Here is an 11,096-nt window from a genome sequence, read left to right on the forward strand (position 1 = left end):
GGCTGCAGGAAGGCCGTCCTTACGTTCCCCCCGCCTCCCTGGCACACAGTCACTTGAGGAAGCTGGTCCCAAGAGCACATTTAGGATCTTACCTGGTCTCAGTTTTGCGATCCAAGGGCTCAGTGAAAGTCTAGAGGAATTTCTGCTTTGTCACCCGTTAAGCTCCACGGAAGAATCATGGCCATAAAAAGCAATAGTGTCCCTGTATGAGTGCAACAACTACTTAGAAAATACGATGTGAAAGAGATCCCGTTCACAATAGGAACCAGATATAAAACTCTGGGAATAAATTTGATAAATATTGTGGGGGACCTATATGAAGAAAAGTAAAAATCCTCATTGAGAGCATACCTAAGATTTAAGTTGATATAGAGACACACCACATTCACAGTCAGGAAGGCCTATTACCATAACATGTTCAATTCGCCTCTGTGTTACTTAGCCTCCAAGATGGTTCCCGATGATCCCCGCCACCTGGCAGCTGTGACCTGGCGTGGCCCCTCTCACGCATATCCGGGTTGGTCTGTGTGATCAATAAGATACGCCAGAAGTGATGATCTGTCACTTCTGAGATTAGGTTATCAAAGACTTTTCTGCTTCCCCCTCGGTTTCTCTCTCTCCCTCTCTCTCTTCCCCCCTCTCTCTCTCTCTCTCTCTCTCGTCATTCACTCTGGGGAGACCATGTCATGAGACCCCTATGTCAAGGAACTGAAGCCTCCTGCCAACAGTTACGTGAGTGCGGTTGGCACAGGACCTGGTCAGGGGAGACTGCGGCCCCAGCCGGCAGTTTCAGTGCAACCTCATGAGAGACCCTGAGCCAGAATCCCCCAGCCAAGCTGTTCCTAGATTCTTGACCCTCAGAAAGAGTGTGCGATGTATATGTGCTGTCATGCAGCAATGCGTAACTAATACAACCTCAAAGAAGTCATCCGTTTAATACAATTTCGAGCCAAACCTGAAATTTAATTGGGACGTGGAGGAGAGACTTAATAAAATGATCCACAAGTTAACTGAAAGAATGAACGAACGAGAACGGCCTAGAAAATATTGTGGAATATTGAACTCCATACTGCCAGTATTCAGACTTCTAAAACAAACATTTCGGTTCTGACAAAAACAGGTAGATTGAAGTGAGAAAGTCCAGACAGTGATCCAAATACATATGTAATTATTTCGTATGTGATCAAAAGAAAGTTAATAATGGGGTGGGGGCTTCCCTGGTGGCGCAGTGGTTGAGAGTCCGCCTGCCGATGCAGGGGACGCGGGTTCGTGCCCCGGCCCGGGAAGATCCCACATGCCGCGGAGCGGCTGGGTCCGTGAGCCGTGGCTGCTGGGCCTGCACGTCCGGAGCCTGTGCTCCACAGCGGGAGAGGCCACGACAGTGAGAGGCCCACGTACCGCAAAAATAATCATAATAATAATAATGGGGTGGGGGAGAATGGATATTTGTTCAATAAACAGAGTTGGGTTAATAGATCCTTGCCTATCACTTGTGATTCTACTATACAGCCATTGGAATTAATGTTGAGAATATCCGTTGGCATGAAAGTGTACTCATGATGTATTACTTGGGGGAAAGCGTGTGTAGGATAGTCCCAGTTTTACGTATCAGGAAAAAGAGTATTTTAACCCTCACTGCCTTCTAAGGAGAGTAAGCAGGTCCTGTTAAAAGAAAAGGCCTGTGAACTTCTGCAAACCATGCTAGGTTTGGGTATGCATATTTGGGAGGCCAAGCTGAGGTGAACTGCGTTACTCCATGTAACACAGGACTGAAAATCAGGGTTCCTGAGCCCAGAGATGGCAGTGGAAGAAGCGAGGGGCACAGCCACACACCCGAGACTGTGGACCACCCTGCCCCAGGTCTTTATCAAAACGATTTAACTCACAAAACGCTTGCTGTGAGGTTTCTTATTTAGAAAAGAAAAAAAGTGAACTTTATTCAATTCTGCCAGGACAGATGAGGGACATGAAGGGGACCATTAAGGGACATAGGAGTGGGAGGCACAGGGGCTCGAGTTCCAGGAATTAGCAGAGTTCGTGGGAGAGGGCTTGGGGCTTTCCCCACCATGGAATTGCTGGGATCGGAGTACCTGTGCAGGGTGAGGACACCAATGCTGACATTTGTAAACAAAAAGACAAGAGCACGAACACACGAGTTTATGAGCTCAGCTTCAGAGCCCAGGGTTGCAGCCAGCCAGGTCTGACCGCCTGGGCAGAGCTTCTCAAGTAATCAGGGTGCTGCACAGGGCTTTTGTCAGAATCATCTGGCCAGGTTCACGGTAGGTAACAGTGGGAGTTGTTTCCTGCTCCTTCATATGGGACCTGGTTCCTCACTAACTTGGTGAGTCAATATATTAGGCAGGGGTTGTGGGTGCCGGTAGCTAATTCTGTGTCCCCAGACTCCTTCTGGTTTAAAGGAAAAAGTCCTGAGTCCCGCACAATCCCTGGGCCAGGGATTGATACACAAACACTGGCAGAAATCGGCTGATTTTCTGCTACGGTTCTAACTTGGGGCTGCTGGCTCTTGCGTCTCCCCACAGGGGTGAGGGTCTGTGTGTAGTAGGGGAGATGGGCCAAGCTGAAGAGAGGCGGAGACACTGATGGAGAGAAGAAAACACTGGGCAGTGTGAAGTCTGTTCCAGCCCCCAATGCCCCGCTCCTCTCTGTGACTGTCCCACCCTCCCTCCCTGTCATAGGAGTCCCCTTCTGCTTAACCTTGTCTGAGTTAAGGTCATTGCAACCGGCGTGTCCTGACCACCGCAGTGGCTTGGCTCGCCCTCCAATTGTCTTGCCAAGGATGCTGCGGAAGTGGACACGACGTGACACTAAGGACCTGGGCCAGACCCTCTCTCAGGGCCCCTCCTGCTGGCCCATTTCCCACAGGAGGTCCTCCTGGGCCCCGATCTCTCTCTGATTGCAGCCACCCCATCTCCTTGCTGCCCAACACCCCTTCCATCGCCTCCCCCGGGAAGCCAGTGACACAGCAAAGAAAAGGAGGTTTCCAGAGAAGGCCAGTCCTCTGCTCACAGGATGCTGAGTCCTTTGGCCTGCACACAGCTGGTGCAGTAGGCAGCTCCGGGTCCTCAGGTGGAGGGAGTATTGAGCCAGCCGCCCCCGTCTCCATCAGCCGGCACTCTGATGCAGACAGATGACCTATACTCGCCTGCACCCCTGCCCCCAAAACCTCTCCAGGAGCCCCAGTCCTGCTAATTAGAAAATACTCTACTCCGTCCAAATTCCCCTGGAACCAGGCCACTCAGCACAAGTATAACAGATTGACTCAGTCTCAGCCCAGGACGGATTCTTATTAACTCAAAGGGCAGGAGGAAACTCTGAGGCTGCAGACGGCAAACAGGCTTCAACGCTGGCAGCCCCCCACACAGCCCTCCCCAGGTCCCCTGGCACCTACTAAAGACCACACAGTCGGCCAGCCCTGCCTGCTGCCCCTCTCAGCTGCAGAGTCACCTCCAGACCACAAGCCCAGCCCCAGCAGGCCCCAAGGCTGTTCTGCCCGGTAGAGAGGAGAAGCAGTGCCCTTGCCCTGTAAGCAGCTGAGAACTCCAGTGAGCCCTGGGCCCCCCATCCCCAGGCCCTCCTCAGAAGAGCAACCAGAGATTACTGCTAATATTTCCTACACACCCACCGTGAGGCAGCAGGCACTGTGCCAAGGGCTTTCTTCTCCTAGCTTACTTAATTCTCAGAACAAGATTATGAAGCAGGCAATTTTATTATCCCAAGATCAATTTTTTTTTTTTTGCGGTACGCCGGCCTCTCACTGTTGTGGCCTCTCCCGTTGCGGAGCACAGGCTCTGGACGTGCAGGCCCAGCGGCCATGGCTCACGGGCCCAGCTGCTCTGCGGCATGTGGGATCTTCCTGGACCGGGGCACGAACCCGCGTCCCCTGCATCGGCAGGCGGACTCTCAACCACTGCGCCACCAGGGAAGCCCCTGCCAAGGTCAATTTTATTGTCAAGGTCAAACAGCTGCTAATGCTCCAGGACTTAAACCCAAGTCTTACTGAGCCCTAACAGGTTCCTGCCCTCCCATCCTCCACTCCCACCCCGTGGACTCTTGTTCTGAGCTGGACAGCCCTTCTGGGGCCACGCAGCGGTGCCTTACCTCCCCAGTGGTCACATCTGGAGGGCACAGACAGGAGTTCGTGTGCCGTCTGCCCCCTCATCTGCTCACAGACCACATCTCTAGCCCCATGGTATCCCACACACCCATCCACAGGCTGGGCCCTCAGTTCCCTACAGAGGGGGATTCCAGTCCCACTCTTCACTTCCCTAAGCTGTGGGTCTCGGGGCACAGACCACTGGTGCCCTCCGATACCTGGCCTCGCCTCTTCCTCCTGCACACACACAGCGAGGCCTTTTCCAGCCCTGGTAGTTTGACATGGCTTCTGAGTTGTGGCCAACAGAACGTGAGCACAAGTGATGTGCAAGCCATCCAGGCCTCTTTCCTAAGATTCTCCCTCCCGGGATCTTCACCCTCTTCCCCAGCCACCAGCTGACTAGACTAGAGACTTCAAAGACCTACCAGAGGGTGGAGTCACAAAATGGAGGGAATCTGGGTCTCTGAAAGACTGCGCAGAGTGTTTGCCAACCCAGCCCCTCAGCCTTCCGCCAGAGACTGTGATGTAAGCAAAAGACATTTATTTTTCAAAGCCATCAAAGTTTAGGGGACATTTGCTATGATGGTTAGTCTATCCTGACTCTAATGCAATGGTCCTCTAACTCGAGCTTGCATTCAAATCGTCAAAGGGCTGGTTCAAACAGAGACTGCTGAGCTCCCTTCCCGAGTTTTTGATTCCACGGGCCCGGAGTTGGACCACAGAATTTGCATGTTTCACAAGTTCCCAGGTGACACGGTGGCTGCCGATCCAGGGAGCCACACATTGAGAACCACTGCACTTTCAGCCAAGCTGCAGTGTAAGAATCACTATCCCCACTTTACAGAGGAAACAGTCCCAGGTTCCTGGCTCTTTCACTAGCACTGTGCTGCCTTCACACTGTGCCACATCAGTGCATGTCCCCCACACACCTGCCCGCTTCTGTGCTCACTGATTGTGTCTTTTGAGTTAGTATCCTCAGAGGGAGAGAGAACAGTCCTTGGAGTAGACATCCTGGGCTGTAAACCCAGCTCTGCCCCTCACCAGCTGTGTGGCACCAGGCAAGTCCCGTTTCCTCTCGTGTCAAAAATACCACCCCCCTGCCCAGCAGTGTTGCCCACAGTAGGTTTTTTATGAGGCTGTCTGACTGTCGCACTTCAGTAGCAGATACTTGGAACAGCAGGAACAAACGTGGGTCCTAGATGAGCCCGTTCCAGCCTCACCTGTATTGCTGCCTCCAAGGTCAGTGGCTGACATCTATCCTGGCACAGCCTTGGGGTGGAGGAAGGGGGGGTGGGGATGTAGGAAAAAAAACCCACACACGATCAAAAACTTTAAATGCACCTTTGCGGGGTGTAAGAATTGTGTTGCAGGGAGGAAGGAGGGGAGTTCACCAGCTGGGGGCTGGGCCGCACACCCTAGTTTCTTAGAACATCATTACAGATTCATTTTTATATGAGAATCCTACAAAGACCCCCAGGCCCTGCAGCTTCCAAGAATGGTTTTGAGATCTGCAGAGAGGGGAGGTAAGCTCCCTTCAAAATGCAGTTATTTGAATGCACACGAAAGGTTTAACCTTTAGAAGAGGTGACTGGATGTTCTGTTGACTGTGAAGGAGCCGATTTCATCCTCAGAGCCCAGGTGATACCCACACTCCTGGATTTGGCCCCTGGGTGGATGGTGGTCCCCTCAGCTGAGATGGGCGAGACGGGGAGGAGCCGGCTGGGTGTGGTTGGGATTTAGGGTTGGAGGAACAGAAGACAAGTTCAACGCGTCTGCAGGAGCGTACGGAGACATGGGGCTCTGAATAAAACCCACATGGTCTTAGACACAAAGATTTTCTCCTGGGGGCCTGGGCTAGCACAGCAGGGCTCCATGCACATGTCTTACACACACACACACACACACACACACACACACACACACACACACACACACACACACACACACACACACACACTCTTCCAGTCCTGCTGAGGCTGCCCTGCTTCGGGGATGCCACACACACACACACACACACTTCCAGTCCTGCTGAGGCTGCCCTGCTTCGGGGATGCACACCCTCACTCGTCAGAGGTGGGAGATGCACAGACCACCTCCTGGACTCAGCGCCTCACTCTGAGGCCTCGGGTGGGTCCCAGCACTTCCCTGAGCCTCTGTTGTTCTTACCATGAGTGGGACCAGATGGGGTCTCCCCAGCCAAGACCCTCCCCATCCTGTCCAAACAGGTCATCTTCCTGGTTTCAGAGCATCTATTCCAGCCCTTTCTTCTTTCCTATCCAAGCTCCTCTAACCCCTGTTCTCCCCCAGATCATCCCCCCTGGAGCCCTTGAAGGCAGGCTGTGGCCCTCTGTTGGCTCCCTCGGGCAGCCTCTGCAGATGGCCTGGCCCCCTGAACAGGTGAGGACCACTCTGCTTCCCCTGGGGGCCCCAGGAACGACTTCTCAGGCTGTGTTGATTTCTGGCAGGATCCACACCCCAGGCAAGAAGAAACCCCTTCTCCCCCCTCCCCACCGCCATGACACAGAGAGCAAACAAACAGACCTTGAACTCTAGATGCCTGCTGAGCTCCCCACAGATCTCAGCCTTGCTCCTGAAAGGACAGGGAAGTGGGTCTTTTCATTTCAGTCTGGCTGGGAACTTGAGCTGTATTTCACATAACCCAGGCAGCTAAGCCTGGTGGGGACTGGTAGTTCCAGATAAAATTTCTTCAATAATTGCATTAGCAGTAATTTTGGGGGGTGCCTACTAAGTAATCTAGACCTATGTCAAAACGCTTTACCCACCTCAACCCATTTAATCCTTGAAACAACCCTGTGTTGGGGTGTTTTTACCCCAATTTTACAAAAAAAAAAGACTCAAAGAGGTTTAAGTAACTTGCTAAAGGCCACAAGGCTAGTGAGCAGTAGGTGGCTGCGGAGTCGGTAACACCTGCCAAGTTTACCAAGCTCTCATCTACACGAACTCATCAAATGGTTCCAGAAACTTTGTGAAATAAAGAAATAAAATGATCTCCACTTGACAGATGAAAAATGGAGGCACTAAGGTGTTTTGGGTTTGCGCGTGTGTGCGCGTGATTTTTGTTTGTGTTCGAGCCCCAGCTCAAACTCAGGCTCAGTGCTCTTCCCACTGCAGCACAGGCCTCACTTAATCCTTAATCCAAAGCAGTCTGCCTGGTGCTACAGAGGAAACAGATACACCACAACCCCACCCGGTCTCCCTGGGAATGCAGCCCCACAGGGCCAACACCCCCTCTTCTCCCTTCCCCACTTACCCTGGGTTCACTGTCTAGGCACATAGCTGCCTGTCTGGGGAAGTGGCCACGTGGGCAGGCAGAGCCCACCCGAGTGTGCTGCCCTTCTCCAGCAACCAGGCAGTGAGCCGTCTGGACCCCAAAGCCCCATCGCAGGCTGGTCTGCCGGGCTCTGCAGCTCCCTCCCTGGCAACCTCGGGGTGGTACTGGATCTCCAGTGCATGTCTTCATCGGTACACAGGGATGCCACCCAAACCACTGCTCTCCCACATGACCAGGTATCTCCGAAGGCAAAGGCGGACTGCAGGGCCACCTTGCTGAGCCTCCCTATGGAAGCTGTGCTGTTGCAGGCCACAGGCTACTGGAGGAGACGTCACCGCACCACTCCCAACTACCCCTCTTGGCCCAGAAACAGCCCATACCTCCCTGGTGCTCAGGCCGCCCTCACACACACCAGCCCCGAGTAGCCGCTCATTATGAAGCCAGCCCACCTCCCTGGAGAACTTGTTTAAAAACATGTTTTTCTTATAAAAACTTCTAGGAAGTAATTCTAATAACAAAATACCGTGGGGTTCTCATAAGCCCTTGTAAGAGCAAAACACCCCGTAACTGAAACGTCCACCCACAGGAGTTAATGGGGGTGGTTGGCAGCCTTCCCCATGTCCATCTCCTCCCATAGGAGCCTGGTTTCCCCACCACGTGGTTTCAGCGGGATGGACAAGCACAGGGGGCTGGGGCAGGGGGGGGCTTCCCTCAATGGGACCACCATGCCGTCCTCACCAGAGGCTCAAGGCGGTCCTTGGTGGGGTCTTGCCTCCCTCTGCCTTGGGTGATGGGAACACTGTGACAGGCAGAGCAGACAGGGGAAAGGAAACCGGATCCTCGGCATCACTGAGTCACTCGGATCAAACCCTTAAAGTCACCCCACCCCTGGACTTTCCAGGTTCAGGAGCCAAAAGCCTCCCTTCATTGTTTAGGCCAGTTTCAACTGGGTTTTCTGTTACCTGTGACTGTAAACATAATCCCCGTTCCAGAGCAAGGTTCATTCACTCATGGCAGTCCTGCAGTGGACTGCGAAAACACGCGGTGGATGCCTACGCGGCCACAGAGAAACATTTCTGAGATACACCGAGTAAAACTCATTGTAAAACACAGTTCTCATTTGTGTGGAAAATTCTCATTTGAATATGCATGGACATTTCCTAGGAGGGTACTTAATGGTGGATGCCTCTGGAAAACAGGACACATACTTTTTACACTCTGTGCTTGGATACTGAGAAAAACAGATTAGTTTAAGAGCCCCTTGAGGTAATAAAATTACAGTCCGAGGGGATAATTTAGTTTGGTAGTTACTAAGCCATGGTTTTGAAGCCCCTGCTGATGTACGAGACGCAGAGCATGGGAAGAAAGCAGAGTGAAGAAATAACTCTTCCAGACCTTTACAAGGCACACAGACTTCCTCCTTTTACAAAGCTGGAGTCTCTAAAATTGGCAAGTACACCAGAACAGTATCCATTTGAATGTAGCCTTAACTTTCTCCTTCCCAAAGTTTTACTGCCACTGCCATTCTGTAGTGCCCACATCAGGTTTTCCTGAGGTGTCCTGGAGACCCCAAAAGCATTCTGAGAATGAATCTACCTTCACTGTAGCCTTTGAGGAGGAAAAGCCAGGTCTTGCTGAGTTTACAAGGAGCTAAAAAGGACCTAAAGTTGTATAATTCTCTGGATTTTTGGAGAGCACCCAGATGAAGGAGAAAGGAACTGCGGGAGGCCCAGTCTGCCCTGGAAGGCTGGGAGGCATCCTCTTGGATGACAGACAAGCACGTGGAAGCACCTGTACCAAGATTCAACCCTGGGGACAGGTTACCACAGTCTGGGGGCCCATATCCTACAAACCCTGTGGCCAGACACCTCACGTGACCCCAGAGCTAGAAAGCGCCCACCCATGCAGGTCATACAGCCACCGGGGACAGCTGAGGGCCCTGGACCACAAGGTGACAGGGCTGAGCTCCTGACACCTGAGCAGGAGGATGCCCTGGGTGCTGGGACCACGGCAACAGCCCCTCCCCTTTCTCTGTGCCTCTGCAGTCCACACTCTGAGCTTGCTGGCCGAGAAGCGATCAGGTGGTCTCTACTGCCAAGACTGAGTCCCTCCGTCCTCTGCGGGCCTCTCACCCCGCCTCCTCTTCTGGGGAGCTCTCCCCTGGGGTCCCTAAGATGGCAGTAGCCTACACTCACAGGCACGCCCATTGCTGCCCCAGTGGCAGCCCCCAAGTTGCGTCTCCTGAAGAGAAAGCTATGCCCGATCCCTCACCGCCCAGCAGGCTTGCTGGGTGGACGGCAGCTCTGGCCATGCGAGGAAGTGAGCGCGCTGCTGCTCAGAGCTGGGGCCTCCAGCACAGGGTGGGGCTGAGCTCCTTGGGGATGCCATCATGCTCCCCCAAAGGTCCCCCCAAACCAAACCAGGCACCCAAATCCAGGTACAGAGACGGGGATCCGCACCCTTCCTCCAGCTGCTTGTCGACGTGCCTCAGAGCCCAGTAACTGGCTCATCCTCAGGACACCGATGCTTCCCAGTCGTGCCCTTGGTGCTGGTTTTGCTCCGCAGGCGCCAAGCAGAGGTTCAGAATCAGGAGCTGGCAGGCACCCAACCTCCTATTCTAGTTGCAGGTGCAGGTTCAGGGGCAAGAGGCTCCCAGAGTTTCAACCCAGCTCTTCCAAATCCTCGATCAGCAACTTACCTCATGTTTTTAGCATAAAAATGGCTTCCCCGAGCTCTTCTGGTGACAATCTGTTTTTGTTTTTTGCGGTACGCGGGCCTCTCACTGTTGTGGCCTCTCCCGTTGCGGAGCACAGGCTCCGGACGCACAGGCCCAGTGGCCATGGCTCACGGGCCCAGCCGCTCTGCGGCACGTGGGATCTTCCCGGACCGGGGCGCGACCCCGCGTCCCCTGCATCGGCAGGCGGACTCTCAACCACTGCGCCACCAGGGAAGCCAGACAATCAGTTTTTAAGTGTTAGGTACTCTGTGTACTTCCTAGGTTCCAGGAAGTTCTGGATCCATTAATTTTTATTGTTATTCATGTGGAGAAGACCAGCACAGTCTCGTGCACCAGCACAGATGGCTTTCCTGCCCGGCTCACAGCCCTGCCTTGGGGGCACGGGAGCCCCAGGAGATAGGTGAGCCCTGGCAGGTACAGCTGAAGGTGGGACAAGGATGGGCCGGAGAGACCTGAGAGCCCTGGCGGCAGCAGAGGACTTTGAGGATGGGGTGGTCCAGAGTGCCAGGTGCTGCAGAGGCCAAGAGAGGCATGGAGGCCGGTGACTGGGGTGTGTGGCTTTCAGTCAAGTGAGGAGAGTACTGGGTGGTGGTGGGAGGGGGACAGAGCCCGGACGAGCAGCCGCCTGGGAAGGAAAGCAGTGGTGGGGCGTGGGCCGGTAAGAGGGCAAGAGGGCCAAGGCAAGCTTTCTGGGATGGGGATACGTGGGATGGGGCGAGGACAGCAGGTGGGAAAGATAACAGTGCAGAAGCCCCAGGAGGAGGTGGGCAGGAGGGTCACAGGAAGGATGAGCAAAGACCCTGAAACTTCAAAGCGAGAGTGTATGGGGGGCCAGGAGGGGAAGTGCAGAGGCACAGGTTGGCCTCTATCCCAGTCTGAGAGGACAGGGAGTGGCTGGAGACTCAGGGTAGGCTGGGCAGGGAGCGACTGGGAGGGCTGCACTGCGGCTCCAC

The sequence above is a fragment of the Delphinus delphis genome, chromosome 16 (genome assembly GCF_949987515.2).
Source record: "Delphinus delphis chromosome 16, mDelDel1.2, whole genome shotgun sequence".
Lineage (NCBI taxonomy): Eukaryota > Metazoa > Chordata > Mammalia > Artiodactyla > Delphinidae > Delphinus > Delphinus delphis.